Raw genomic sequence first — 14,877 nt, forward strand, 5'->3', positions numbered from 1 at the left:
CTGCCCGCTGGTGCCACACGTGGGGGCTGTGCTTGGGAGGAGGAGGAGAGCTCAGCCAAGAGGCACTGTGCAGGCTGCCCTGTCCACAGCGTATCACGGACTCAACATGCAGCAGCTGATGCAGCATCTCCTGTGATCGAGGGTGGCTTTGGGAAGGCACCAGCACTCTCCCTGTTTCCCCATCAGTAAATACAGCCAGTACATCTGTCTCTTTCCAGGAAAGGCAGCGCAGGACAGCATCAGGCAGGCAATGAAATACTGACACACTTGTTCCTAGCATCCACCATGCTCTGCTGAAGCCTGAGATTCACTGCCAAATCCGAGCAGGCTCAGTGCTACCAGAGGGACCAACGGGTTCCAGGCTCTGCGATGTCAAGTGAGCAACGTTACGCTGTGCTGCGTGATATTTCATCTCCGCTGCAGCTCACCTTCCTCCCTGGCATCAGCTCACCAAGCACAAACCCGTGGAAGGAGCTGGTGCTGGTTTGAACACGTGCAGGAGCATTGCCTGGGGATGCAGAGCCCAAACCCGCACCCAGCTCCACCAGCAGGGACGCTCCACAGATGTTTCACCCAGTGCTGCTGGGTGCAGGCCAGCAACAGTCCCTCCTCGTGGAAATACCCTTTGTGTGATTTGTTACAAGTCATCAGAAGAGAGCAAGTGTGAGAGCAGGGAGAAATTATGCGTCTCACTACAATAGCTTGCGATGTCTTCCACTCCAATAAATATTCCTCCAGGTCCCTCTTGCGTATCTAGCTGATATCACTGGGGATCTTCCATGCAGCAGACAGGAATCTCATCTACTGCCTCGTGCAGTCAAATGGAAGCAGCGGGGTGCCTGCCACTGAGCCTCTGGCTCCTGAGAGGGACGCACGTAATGAAAATGGAAACAGATTACGGCCAACCTGATACCCAAATAACAAATAGGGATCCTGGAGAGAAGCTTGTTTTATTGGTGTTGGAGGGGGATTCTGCTGATTTGCCATCAGCTCATCCCCACTGTGCTCCTCAAACGTGGAGCCAGGTGGAATTGTGCTCCTCCACAAGAGTGCTTGGCAGCGACAGCAAAGGCAGCAGTGCCAGTACCCAAACACTCCCTGCACAGGAGGGCATCAGTGCCCACACCTCATCTGCACCGAGGCAGTTCGAGGAATAATTGCAGGAACAAACAGGAGGGGCAGCCACAGGTCCCCAGGGAAAGCACTGCTCCGCTCTCACCAGGCCAAGTGCTGCAGGATGGTGCTGACAGCAGGGATGGGGCAGACCCAGAAGCACACAAATTCCTGGAAAAACTGATTTCCAGGGAAAACCAGAGTAAAGGAAAGGAATAGCAGGGGCTGCAGAAGAGACAGTGGCACTGAAATCCTGCATGTCACCCCCTCCGAGAAGCACCAGCCCTGACGTGACCAGACAGGGTTTGAAGGCTTGCTCTCGTCTGGCATGGTGTCCAGAGAGCAAACGTGTGAGCAGAGCCTCGCACCGTGCTGGAGCTGTGCCTCCGTGGAGATGCCCCCAGCCACATCAGCTGCCACCTCCCACCTTCCTTATTTAATTAACTCCCTCCTGATGTAGGTAATGGAGCTCTGGAGCTCTTAAACAAAGATTTAATCAGCCCAGGCTCTGCACTCACAGCAACTAACTCCCTTTGTTAGATTGGTGTGAAATCCAGGGCATGTTTAGCCCATGACAATGTCCTCACTGTTAATAGCTTCTAGCACCGTGCGTGTCCCTGGATAGTCCAGCACTGAGTCCTTTGGACTCTCTTCTCTGTGCATCAAAGAGTCACCTGGGTCATTGATTTTTAGCATCATGCAAATCGAGCCAGCAGGGAGCTGGCAACTCCAGTGCATTATTATTTAGGATGGATAAACTCTTATTCCTGGTTCTCAGCATCTTGCCGAGACCAAGGGAGGGTTTCTGATTTATCGTGATTGTTTTTAATCCTGCGGAGGAGCCACAACAGAAAAGCAGAGGGGAGGGGAAGTGGGCAAAATTGTTTCCATCACCAAAGACCTCGCAGAATAAGGTGCTGCCCAGGACGAGGGTCCCCACCACATTTCCTGCTCCTCTACAAAAGGCAACATTTTTGACCTCCATCAGCTTTGTGGGGATCAGAGATGGGCACCAAGGGAATGCCCAACAGACTGCCCCGCAGCACGTAGCCTTGCACCAAGATGTCCCTCGGTAAGTCACGGCGAGCCCCACACAGCCCAGACAGAGGCTGGCACATGCACAGCTCACCGCAGCCACTCCCAGGCTGCACAAAGTGCACCCCGAGTCCCTGCCAGGTTAGCAAATGATCTCCTTCAGCAGCAGACGATGAACAAGACAGTGATCTATCGGCAGAAAGTAGACATCCAAAAGCCCTTCCAGACCTCTCCCCCACCCCCAGCTCTCTGCCCCCACCAGCAGCTCCTTCCCGACCCGAAGCGAATTGCAGATAGATTGGCTCCCGGTAAATGGCAATAACTTCGCAGAATGCCATCTTAATAAGTGCATCTCCCAGCCAGGGGTGAGAAGCAGCAGCTGAAGCGCCGGCGTGGATGTCAAGTTACAAATGAGACATCCAACTGCTTCATTTATTAGAGGGAATCAATTCGACTTTTCATATTCACCAGGAGTTTCAGGCAGGAAGGACCCCATCAACAGCCTGCACTCAGCCCATTGCGTTTTAGCACAATGCAACACATGGGGGGGCGCGAAGGGAATGAAAAATCTCTCACCGCACAGCATCACTGGAAAACACAAGTGCTATTTTCCAGAGCCAGGAAGGGAAAGCACGAGGAGAGCACGCTGGATGCAGTGCCCCATCCTCCCAGCGCTGCTGGCTGCAGCTCCAGCAGATGCTGGGGAATCACAGCAGGAGCACGGGCTGTGTTCATGGAGCACGATTAAGCTACGTATCTGAGAACAGCAAATGTCATTTTTGTCACTGAAAAAAAAGGGAAAAAAAATCACAGAACCATCCCAGACTCCTTCTCCAGCAAGAACAGCTGGCAGGCTAACAAGTGGGAGCACAACAGCACTGGACCCAAATGCTAACAGGGAGCCCCAGCGCTGCTGCCAGTCGGTCCTGAGCTCAGGACCAAACCTCTGTTCCCTACAATCCAAGCCTGCTCGTGTGCATTCTGGTTTTACGGCATGCTGGCCTCATTAGGCTAAATGGGGTGAGGTAGAAGTGTTGGTTCTCTGCACTGGGGAGCTTCATTGCTGCCCTTTAGACTAAGTTAACAGGTTGTGTGTGTGCATGCAGTTTAATCCTCCAAGAGCTGTAATTGCGACTGTACAAAAATATTACAGGCCACTAGAAGCAATTTAATGATAATAATTTTTTTTTTAAATAGAAAATGAAGCAGCTGTCATCCTTGATTTTCAGGCTTCTTTATCATGCAAAAACCTCCTGTTCGTTTCCCCACAGACAATTAACGTATCTGCAATCACAACAAGAAATCTGCACCAAGTGTAAGGCCCTGGGCAAACCAAACCTCTTCCAAGGCAAGCAGAGAACACTCGCTCAGCTATAAGTGCGCTGGTGGTCTTCAAGGCAGCCCCGTTTCCCACATCTCCAATCAGTGTGCAGAGGAAGGACCCAGTGGGGACCTGGGGGAACACCAAGCAGAGGCTCACAGCCAAATTTCTCATCTGTCCGGCTCCTGACTCCACACACCCGCACCTCCCATGCAAATGGGACTGTGCCCAGCTGCCCCATCACCTCTGCCTTCCCCGCAGCTCCCCAAAGGGAACCCTCACCTTAAACCATACCTAAAACACAGGTAATCGCAGGCATGTCTGTTAATTAACAAATAAACCAAGTTCGTCATGCAAATTAAGAAAAGTATCAAGTGCTGCACTCGTGGCAGGACGCCTCTGTCCCACCCCACTCACTGATGGTGTTTGCCCCCAGATGTGTGCAGGGGGGCTGCATCAGGAGCAATCCCCCCTCGGTGCGATATTTGTAGCCTGATTCAGAGCACCCCAGAGCTGCTCAAGAGAGACACCTGTAGGCAAAATACAGGGAGACCCTGGAACCCAGCCCGACACAGCCGTGGAGAAAGGGAATGTTTCACTGCCACCGTGATCTCTCCATGAGCAGGGGCAGGGATGCAGCGGGGGATGCCCCCTGAGCTGGGGGGCAGGCAGGGCACGGAGGCTCCCAGTGTCACAATGAGGCCAGGAGCACGGCCCCACAGCTCAGCACCACCGCCGAGGCAGCAGGAAAGGTCACGCCACTGGAGATCACCTCCACGTCTCACCTGCCACGCTGCCCATTACAAGGCTGTCACATCCTCTCCAAGACACTTGTAATGAGAAAGGGGAAGGGAGAGGGGAAGGAAAAACACAGAGCTAAATTAATTCTGATGACAAAGATAATAACAAGATCAGGAAATGGTGCAAAATGAATCCATTATAATTACAGTGTCAGCACTGTCAGCCCCAAGGTCTTCCTCCAGGCTGCTGGAGACGAGCAGAGCAGCGCTCACAGCAGTGCCGGGGCACCGGGCACAGGCAGATCAGCTCCACAGAGCAAGTTGCCATCGAGACAAATGCTCTCAGCTGGTATGAGACCTCTCCTCTACCACCCAGGGACATGTTGATTCTCACAAAGAGGGCTTTAAAGCACCCAGCAAACTCATATCCCACCTGCTTTGCTATTGCATTTATACTCCAGCTGTTACCCTCAGCCTCTGTGCACAGTGCTCACAGCTCCCTGCTCCCCTTCCCAACCCCAGACCCCGCTCCTCAAACCTTCCTCCAACAGCTGCCAAGGCTCACACTGTTCCCAAACCCTGCTGAGCCCAGGGTATGGCCTGGCTCAAACAAACAGTGCAGGATTTGGGATCATCGTTGGGTTTTCCAACATCAGGCTGCCGCCCTCCTGGCCCGAGCACCAACTCCCCGTGCTCCACAGAGCCAGGTGCCATGCCCTCCTTGCTGGTGCTACTTTCCAAATGACTAATTGATAGCATTTGGCAATCTTTCAACTCTTTTCAATCTCTTCAAACACCAACTAATTAATCTTCACAACCAGAGCTTGGCTGACTCTGTCACAAATGATTTACCCAATTAATTTGGCCCTTTTCTTTGCTCAGCTAACTGCAATCAGATAGATTTTAGCAAATAGCTTTGTTATTCACAATTGTTCAATGAACCTGCTACGTGAACTTATTTCGGTCTCTGGGCAGCTCAGATGTATTTGCTTCATTTGTGTCATTCCTCGTTATGCCTTAACAATGGTCACAGGATTGGGTCCTCCAGAGCAGGAGCTGCACCTCGGCTTGCTGGTTGAGCAGGCGAGGCACAGCAGCCTCCGAGTGTGCAGGCAGCTGGAAACCCTTCATGGGAACACACGTGAGCCAAGGGCTCGCACAAGCAGGAGCAAAACAAAAAATGCCAGAGCACAGAACCCAGTGGTTACTGCAGCCACACAGAAGAAATGTTATTTGCTTCCTTATGCACTACCTGCAAACGCCAGTGTCCTGGTGGAGGAGGGAAGTCATCACCTGGGCAAAGCAGCACAGCCATGTGAGGAGCAAACCTCAGCATCGTGGCCTCCAGTTTTGGCTGCAGCAGCCTGAGCAAGCAGGAATGAGATTTCTGCCAGCACTGTGCTCCCTGTCCCACGTCCCACTGACCCTTTGGGCACTTCTGCAGGGACCATCCACATTCTGCTTTCCACTGCAAAAGCTAAAACCACAGATCCCTGCACAGACGGGGCTGGTGCTCAGCAGCTTGGTGCTGCCCAAGCCAGCTGGGGCTGGGTGACAGCGACCCCCTGGGACAGGAGCACAGCCCCACCACGCTCTCACCCCCAGCAGCCCCCGACACCAGGGCACAGAGCAGCACATGGGAGCAGCACAGGTACTTGCAAGCTGCTCGCCAGCTCTTGGCAGCACTTTCCTGCCTCGGGGTCCCCTCCGGGGCACAGAGGAGAGCAGCAGGGTCTCGGGGCCCTGTCCCCTCGTGCCATGCAGGCACTTGTCAGAGCTAGGCAATGGCGACACTGTTATTATACATGGCCTCACAGCCCATTCAAGGCACTGGAAGATGAATTATGTTTCATTTATATCAAAGAAGCAATCTCAGAGCCCATTTGTGATCAAATTTGCTGTCAGAGAAACTTTGCTTTATCTCATTACATCTGATATCTCTTGGCTTCTTGTCCTTGAGACTATTAAAGTTTAATGTCAAATTCGAGATGAAATGGAATCTTTGCTGTATCATCTCATCAGGGCCTGGTGCGCCCCGTCCATCCTCACATTCCTGACAAGTCATTACAGCGGGGCAGCTGGGGGGGGAAGCCTTCCTCCCCTGCCAGCACTGCCCTGCCCAGCAGCATCACACCTCGGAGGCAGTCAGCATCAAGGGAGCAGCACACAGATGGGCTCTGCCAGCCCCCCGTAGGGCAGAGCCACCCCCAGCATCGCTGAGCACCTTCACCCATGAAATGCCTTCTCCAGAGCATGGGACTCAGGGCAGGAAGGGGAATTGTCAAGCACAAGTGGTTTTCTCTTCTGCTGGAGGCCACCACACTGCCATGCCCAGTGCCAGGGACGTGGCACGCTGGGGACATCTGAGCTATGTGCCCAGGTAAGCCTGGTCCTGAAAACCATCAGTGAGCAGCTTGCACTTTGGTCCTTTAGGGACCGAGCTGGGCCACAGCACAGGGAGGAATTTGAAATTCAGAGCAAGGCTGGGAAGCAGACCCCTTTGAGGTGATACACCCTTTCTGGATCATTTAGTCTTTGCACAATGTTTCCTGCAAAGACTAAGCATCTTTGATGATAGGCTTTAGTGGGCTCCCAGGAGGCTTTCCTGGAGCTAACTTGTGCAACCTCCTAAATATGTTGTGCAGAAGGGTCTGCTGGGTCTAGATTAAAGCGAGCCCTCCTTGACTGATCCATGAAAGCTTTCTAAGATGAACACGCAGTCATTTTCAGCTCTCCAGGAAAATAACTCGCATATGCTGCTGCTCCCACCTCCCCAAAGACAGACAACATTTTCTTCTACCACCACCAAGGGGGGAAAAAATACCAGACCACAACATTTGCAAACACAGCACTCACCCTGCCTGCAGAGGCCAAGTAGCAAAGGAGAAGCAAGCAGAAAGCAGCAATTCCCCATCTCCCCCAGGCACACGGGGGCAGGCACACCAGCACAGGGCAGAGTGCAGCTGGGGGGGAACACTCAAAAGAGCCAGTGCTTCCCTGGGAACGCCATTTCTGAGGAGTTACCATCCATCACAGGAGAAAAAAGGAGAGAAAATGAACAGAAACTTTCCAACCGTGGCTAGCACAAGCCCTCTAATCTCAAAGCCCGGTGCAAAAAGGGGGAGAAGAGCACAAAGACGTAATGGGGTGAGTTCTCTAAATACCCTCTCGTTTTCAGGTGCCCAACCTTAGACTCTCTGGCTGGGATTTTCAAAGCAGCCGAGGGACGCAGAGGCACAATTCCTGCCTTATTGCAAAAGTCTCAAGGAGTTCAGTCTTTCCAGATTAACAAAGAGAAGGTGATGAGGTGACTTGATCAAAGCCTTTAAATACCTACACAGAGAACAAAAAAATTGATAGTAGAGGGCTCTTCAGTCTAACAACAAAGGTGTAAAAAACTCAGTTGCTGGAAGTGAAAGCCAGACAAATGCAGACCAGACATCAGGTGCACAGTTTTACAGCAAGGGTAATTAAGCAGAGGAATTTCGTAAAAGGGTTCTCAGCACCTGGAAACTGCAACCCCAACGGGGTGTTTTGGTGAGAAATCTCCCCTGCTAAACAAAAAGCCGCTTGGGAACTTCCCCACTCCCAGTAACACAGGATGCACAACTACAGCAGCCACTCCCCAGCTTTGTGATTTACTGGAAAAGCGACTCCTTTTAAATTAAGGGAAGCTGGCTATCTAGGTCCCACGTGTATATAAATCTGGAAACCTCTGTCCACAGAGCTTCAAACGATGACGGAGGCCTTGGTAAAAGCCGAGCTCTCTGGGGCAGACCGAGGGGACGCATGGCTGGGGAAGTGACCCCGGTTCTCAGGGTAATGAATTAGCCCAGGCAGCTGCCACATGCCCCTTGGTTCCTCAGCCCTTGTGCAGAAGATCCTGCAGAGAGCAGTTTGTGTGATCTGCTGTCCTGGTGTGAAATCACTCTCTGCATATTCTCCCCTGCTCAACTTCAGGCACTGTCTGCCTAAGAGAGGTACAAGAGGGGAAGCCACTGCCGCCCTGCTTCAGCTTGCACCTTGCCGGAGCTGCATTTATCCAGAGCACCGCACGATTGTGGCGTTTGTCAATGTGTATTTAACCACAGAAACGTAAGTGAACATACACCGACCGTAGCTGCACTCCTAAGCGAGGCTTTACCATTTAAAAAGCAGCTTGCAAGCAGAGCAAGCATAGCCTGACTATTTGCATCAGTAATTTAACACGGAGACAATAAGCGATCCAATCGATGGGAGGTAATTCCCCGAGGGAACTGCCATAGACGCTGTTATGTACTACCCCAGCGCCATATTTTCGGAGCCTGATCCTGTGAGATGTAACCCAGCAAGCTTCAGCCCTGCCCTGCCCAGAGCCCGTCCCGGTGCCCCCCACCAGCAGCGCAGCAGGCTCAGCCCAGCTCCCCCGGCATTACGTGCAGGAACAGCACCCAGGGCCAGCGCTGCCAGGGATGAACACCAACGCCTTTCTTCAATGCATCAAGCAGCTTTTCCAGCCTCGGCTAAACCGCCGGCATCAATAGCTGCTAAACACATCATCATCCACACTTAAAAGAATAAACAGCAGCCTTCATTAGGGGACCCAGGCAGGGGCCAGGGCTTTTCTTTTTTGCTTTTCTGTTTTTAATGGGTTAGTTATGGCACTTTCAAAATGAATGAACTCCCAGCCCAAAACCCACAGTTCAATTGTCAGTTATTGCTGGCAGTTTATCAGCATTAGCTGATTAGACTCAGAATGATGGATTCCCCTGCCTAAGACTGGTGCAAGGCAGAGGAAAAACCTCCTTTCCCTCGGTTTTCTCTGTCACCCAGCAGTAATTGCTGTCTCTAATTCTCCCCAACTGCTTCCCCACCAGCCCCGCCACAGCAACCTCTAACAGCAGCAGCTTTTGTTTTCATCCTCCTGCAATCACAGAGAAATAATAATAATAAAATAAAATTCAAATGAGAAGGAAGCTCAGCCCCAGCAGAATTTAATTGATGATCATTACACTTTGGAATCTAAACTCTTTTAATTTCATTGTGTTTCACAGAGATGAATTATGAAATTACAGCTGGCCAATTATAGATCGTGCCTTTTGCTTTGTGTGCCTTTCAATTCCTTTCTCCCTTCCAAACGTCTGACTCTTTCCTTTGAGACAAGGATTGATATCAAAGGGGAAACGCTGTCCTTTATTATCCACGGAGCATCTTCCACCCATTGGAGGAAAGAAACAGAGGACAAAAGCAGTGCTGGGGGGTTTAACCTATTTGTTCCCATCAATAATTGGGGATTGATTGTGGTTCCCAACGGCATGAGCTGGGGCTCACCCTGCTCCCCAGCACCACCCCAGGCAAGGAGCAGTGCAGGAATGCCTATGGCTGGGGACAAACTGGGGATGCTGCCCTGGGCTCTGCACCCAGAGGTTGTTTCAGAGCTGGACCAGCAGGTGCCTGGCTGCAGTCCCACGGGACACCTTGCTAAAAGCCCTCACAGAATCGAGGGCACCATCCAAGTACAGCGACATGGAGCTGCTGCTCCGTGCAGCCGGTAAGGGAGAGCCTGCCCTTGGGGCAGCGAGCACAGCCTGCGCCAGCCGCTCAGACAGCGGGGCCTCTGCCCTCCCGGGGAGCTGGGGACACTCACTGGGGTCTGGGTGTCCCTGCTCAGCTTTCCCATCGTGGCTCTGCAGAAGTCACAGCCGGCTGGCACTGAACAGGCTTGAAACCCATTTGGCACAGCATAACAGACATAAAAAGCATCACACCTGTAATCTCATTAAAGGAAGCTTTAAGGGAGCCTGTCCCTCAGGGCTCTAATAACAGTTTCACGCATTAAATTTCTTCTTGTTTTGTTTCATTTGCTGGGACAATTTTCACTATAAGTGGAGCTGTGCCTGCAAGGAAGGGGAGAGATTTAAAGACTCACGTATTGCTAGGCACAGCCTCACAAGCCTCTCCCAGACACCATCCCTGTCCCACCTGCTTCACTCCTTGCCCCTACAGTGCTTCCAGCATGGACAGACCAGCAGCAGGGTGCAGAGCAAGTCCCAGCACCACGCCATCTGCTACCACTGCTCAGAAAGCCCGGTGCCACTCAGCACCCAATTTAAAAAATAAATAGTGGTGGACAACTGCTCCACCACCTGAGCAGTCCAGCAGTCACTGCACCACTGCAACTGAGCACCAAGGTACCTCCTTTACCTCCATGTGGATTTTATTACAGAGCTGGCTTGCTCCTTCATTTTTTTTTTTCCCTCTTAGGGCTGAATGGGAAAATAAAGCCTTTTGCAAAATGTCACTTGAAGAAAAATACATGCCACCGCCACAGACTTGCAAAATAAATAAATAAAAAGTGATAAATTTTGGCTGTCTTAAAAAGACAGGCCAGTATTGCTTATCAACCACGATTTGACCAGATAGCTGCTTCAGAAAACAGACACTGGTCTGCGTGTAATAAATGAAAGCAATAAAGCCAAAGTGCCTCCTCAGAGCTGTAATTAAGAACTGCAGTGCCTCGGAGCGAGCAGAGCCAGCAGGAGCCGCTCCCCAGGCAGAGGGGAAGCCTCCTGGGCACCCCGGGGGTCTGCAGGTGCCTTTGGGGCCCTGCGCCACCTCGCCACACATGAACCAACCCTCGAAGCCATTCCTGCTTGTGCGGGCTGCTGGTGCTGCCGCTCAGCGAGCAGCAGGAGCGAGCCCAAGGCTGCGCGCCTCCCCGATCAACATCCCCGGAGCTGCTTTTTCTTAAAGAGGTGTCTATTTAACACCATTTCCATCACAAGCAGCTGCTTTGCATTTCTTCTGGCTTTATTAAAACTGATTTTCTATTTGCACTATACAAGCTGATCTGATTACATTTCCATTTTTTCCCCTAAAGAGAAGGGGCTCGCTCTCCAAAGACAAAATGGATATCAGGGCTGGCTCCCCCCTCCTGCTGGAGGGCTCTTCTGCGAGGGACCGGGGACAAGGGCCGACGCGCAGAGTTCGAGCTGCGAGATCAGCTCTGCAGCATCCCACATCTGTTTCCATGGGGACAAGCAGACTGCGATTCAGCAGGCCTGATCCTGCTTTTGCTTGTATAAATATCAGTCAGAAGCCATCTCACCAGAGACGGAGGATTTGCCTTGCAGAGCAACAGAAACCAGCGAGCCTGGGAAATAAATGCCTGCAGCCAGCAGCCTGCTGGGGGCCCTGCAAGACACTGCCCAGCGTTTTCCTTCTTCCTCCTCAGGGCCGGAGGCCCGGGCTGCTTAGTGCTGCTCTGTGAGCTGCATGCCCACCCACCGATCAGGCTGTCAGCAATGGCAGCAGGCACTCGGGTCTGGCATCAGAGGGCAAAAGTGTCCCTAAAATAGGTGTTAATAGATAGGTCAGCATCTCGCCACGCAGCACAGCTCCCTGAGGTCTGGAAAGGCTACCAAGCAGCACTATACATTGCATGAAGAGAGGGGCAAATGCATGGGTCCTTGCAGGCTGTTAGCAAGAGGACAAGTCAGGCTCAGCCAGGCTACCCACACACAAGACCTCATCCCTGTGATCTCCAAACCACCCACACAGGGATTCTTCCATTAAGCAGCAACGAGAAGTTTTCATTTTGGTTAAAGACTTCTAAAAATTAGGAAACATCCACTAGTGTCCCTGCATTCTACAAGGCTTCATAATTTGTCCCCATCTTCCTCTACCACTATCACCAACCTTGTGGGAAACCATCACTGGGAAGACACTTTGAAGTACCAGCTTTATTAAGATTGATTCCGCCTGCCTCTGGTTTTGACAAGTCCAAAGCAAGCACATGGGGCCATGGGGAGATTTGGTAATAATTACCATCTTTAATTACTACTAAAACATCAATTGCTCTTGTTCAATTAGTATCACAGATTCAGGCATGGCAAATTTTGTAGCACAAAATAAGCTGAAAATTGATTTCTGAACACTTAATGCAGATCTGAAATTGCTAACCTGATAAGGGGGCAATAGCAGAACAAGCGCACCGTCAGTGAGGAATTTCGTGCTGATGTAATTGCTTTGGTGGAAGATTAATAACTTGTATACTTACATCTTGTACATCAAGTAGGAGTTACTCATTAGGGGGAGCGCAAAGAAGGGGAGAACATGTTAACAAGGACAAAGGCAATTAGACAGGAAGCCACAGCAGAAACACTCGCAGCCCATTGACTAGCAAGCAGGGCAGTGGTTTGGGGGAGGCACGGCAGGGGCTGCTGCCCAGCAGCCCAGCGCCAGCATCCCCTCACAGCAGCAGCACGATGCCACCCACAGCAGGAGCACAAATTACGAGTCTCCCACCCAGTTCCCAGCCCCACTGAAGCAAGGACAGGGTGAGCAGAGACACCCCCAACCACACCACTTATTTTCACCAAAACCAAGCAAGTATTTACAGCAGAACTGAGCAAACATCTACAGCAGAACATTTAAAAACTTCACCCAAAAACCAGCTTCAACAAGCAGCCAATATTTTCATCCCAACTGCAGCAAGGAAGCACCTCCTCGTACCCCATCAGCACTCCGATCCCGTGGCTCATTTGCAGTCCCCAGGGAGGAGAAGAAGGGGAAGGGGTGCACAGGCGAGGGGCCAGGTCTCTCATCCTGCCACCCCCAAGCCACCGAGCACCTTGAGGGAGGCAGCTAATTGCCGCAGCAATAGGCAGGAGCATTTGCATAATGAAGCACAGAAGGGATGTTTAGCTCATGTATTTTTTAGAAGGTTTATCTTTAATTTTATTTAGCTTAAGAAGGGCATGTCACTCAAACTCTGCTGGTCATTTATAAAAACATTTCAATTGTGTCTGTGCGAAGCTGTCTTTAGGCCTAAGTGGCTCTCGCACCAGCGCCGAATACTAATAGGAACGCCATCGACACGCGGGCGAGGGAGCCCGCTATTAAACTGCCGGCTGGGAAGTTTTCTCCCTGCTATTCTCATGCGTGATTTTGTGCAGAAAAATCTCTACCTCTCTACATTGCGAGTAGCAGTTTTCTTTTTTTAGCCTTCTGAGAAACATTTTTGTTAGTGAAATATCAAGATTAAAGTATCGACTGCCTGTAGAAGTCCACGGGCAGCCGGTTTCTGAAGAAAGCTCTAAATGAAGGCTGCTTGCAGACTCTTTATGTAATTTAAAGATAGACTGCCTTTGTTTTTGTACAATGAGCAAGTGGATTAAATTAGCTTAACCCTCTGCTAGCCTGTCCTCAGCACACCAAAAGGCCTGGCCTACACGTGTGGAAGGAGCTGCCCTTCAAGGACCACCTTGCCCCCAGGGCCACCAGTGCTTGGGGACACCAAGCCAGGCACCCTCACTGGGGCCCACGAGCGGGCACCAGGCACAGCATCTCTGCCCCCTCATCCTTCCTTCAGCAACAAACCCCTGCAACAGCCCATTTTGGTATGAGGACCAGGGGGATTGGCCAACGTCTTCCCAAAGGCCGCCTGTGACTCAGCACCCAGCATCCCGCCCAACACCCCAAAGACAAGGCTTCCTCCAAACCTTTGTGACAAATGAAGGGCAAACGACTGAAAAGAGACAAAGAAGGTGCAGTTGCCTATTTGCGTGTCATGTTTTATCCTCTTTTTCATCTGCTCTTCCTTCCATCTTCCCTCCCACACTGCTTCACCTCCCACACCTACCAGGAACTTAAAAGGAGAAACTTAGCTAAAATGTTGAAAGCCAGAAATTCAATGCGTGCCTTTATCTGTGTCACAGGTGGCTACAGAGACCTTTTTTACATTGTCTTTGGTCCCACACAACACAACCCTTCTTTTGCCTTCCAACACTCCCTGGAAACCTCTTGCAGAGCCCATCTGCCTGTTTTGCTGTGGGTTGATAAGGTTTCTCAGCACCCCGTTACTCATCCTCACCCCAGCCACCAGCCAGGGCGCAGGGTCTGATGCGTGCCACAGAAGGGCTGCAGAAGGCTCCCGAGGAACGGCTCTCCCAGGGGACAGCAGCACATCCTTCCAGGCAGCAGAGACCCCAGCGCAGCTCCCCACAGCTCAAACCACCAAGGCAGGCAGCAGCTGATTCACTCCCCTGGCACCTGAGGCCATTCAGATGCAAGGATACGGCACAGAGTGCTTCACAACTTGGGACTCAGAGACCCTTTGCAGCACAGAGAAAGGCGGCCCTCACACACACAGCACCCCACAATCAGACCTCCACTTCTCCCCTCCAAAGCCCATAAATTGTACAAAAGCCCCACATTTTGGGGAGGGACTTGCCTGGGCTTTCCAAGGCTGGAGAGCAGCTCCTCCTCATCCCAGCAGCACAAGAAGGCCCCACCTGGCCCAAGTCCTGCAGCCCTAGGGCTGGTGGGGGGAAGCCTACCTCTATTTCAAGGCTCTCAATCTGCCCAATTATCCCTGCAGCTCCTGCTGAAGCCCTTGGTTGTTAATGAGCAGAACTCAGCTCAGGTGGGCAGCAGAGCTCGAGCTCACCTGAGAGCTTCTCGCCGCTGCTCGGCTCACGATGAGCTGATTAAACTGGCACGCGGACTGCAATGAAGTTGGAGAGAGGGCTCCAAACTAATTAGCACATGTACAGCCACTCATTGCTACCATTACTATGACATTATTAATTTCCCCACCTCTCATCTGCAGCTTTTCAGTCGCTTCATTTCAATCTGCTTTAGCATCGGGAGATGGGAATTAAACCCAAGCTAAACCCCTTCCCGTGC

The 14,877-nt window shown here is 51.7% G+C and overlaps 1 long non-coding RNA gene across 1 annotated transcript; it reads right to left on the reverse strand.

The window, feature by feature from the left end:
* Nucleotides 1-335: 335 nt before the first annotated feature.
* Nucleotides 336-14,513, reverse strand: LOC106039705 (uncharacterized). The gene is made up of 2 exons (XR_010826226.1): nt 14,423-14,513; nt 336-860 (listed from the first exon to the last, which is right to left on the reverse strand). It is a non-coding gene; the product is annotated as an uncharacterized lncRNA (long non-coding RNA).
* Between the last annotated feature and the right edge of the window lie 364 nt (nt 14,514-14,877).

This window comes from Anser cygnoides, chromosome 21 (genome assembly GCF_040182565.1).
Source record: "Anser cygnoides isolate HZ-2024a breed goose chromosome 21, Taihu_goose_T2T_genome, whole genome shotgun sequence".
In the NCBI taxonomy this organism is placed as follows: domain Eukaryota; kingdom Metazoa; phylum Chordata; class Aves; order Anseriformes; family Anatidae; genus Anser; species Anser cygnoides.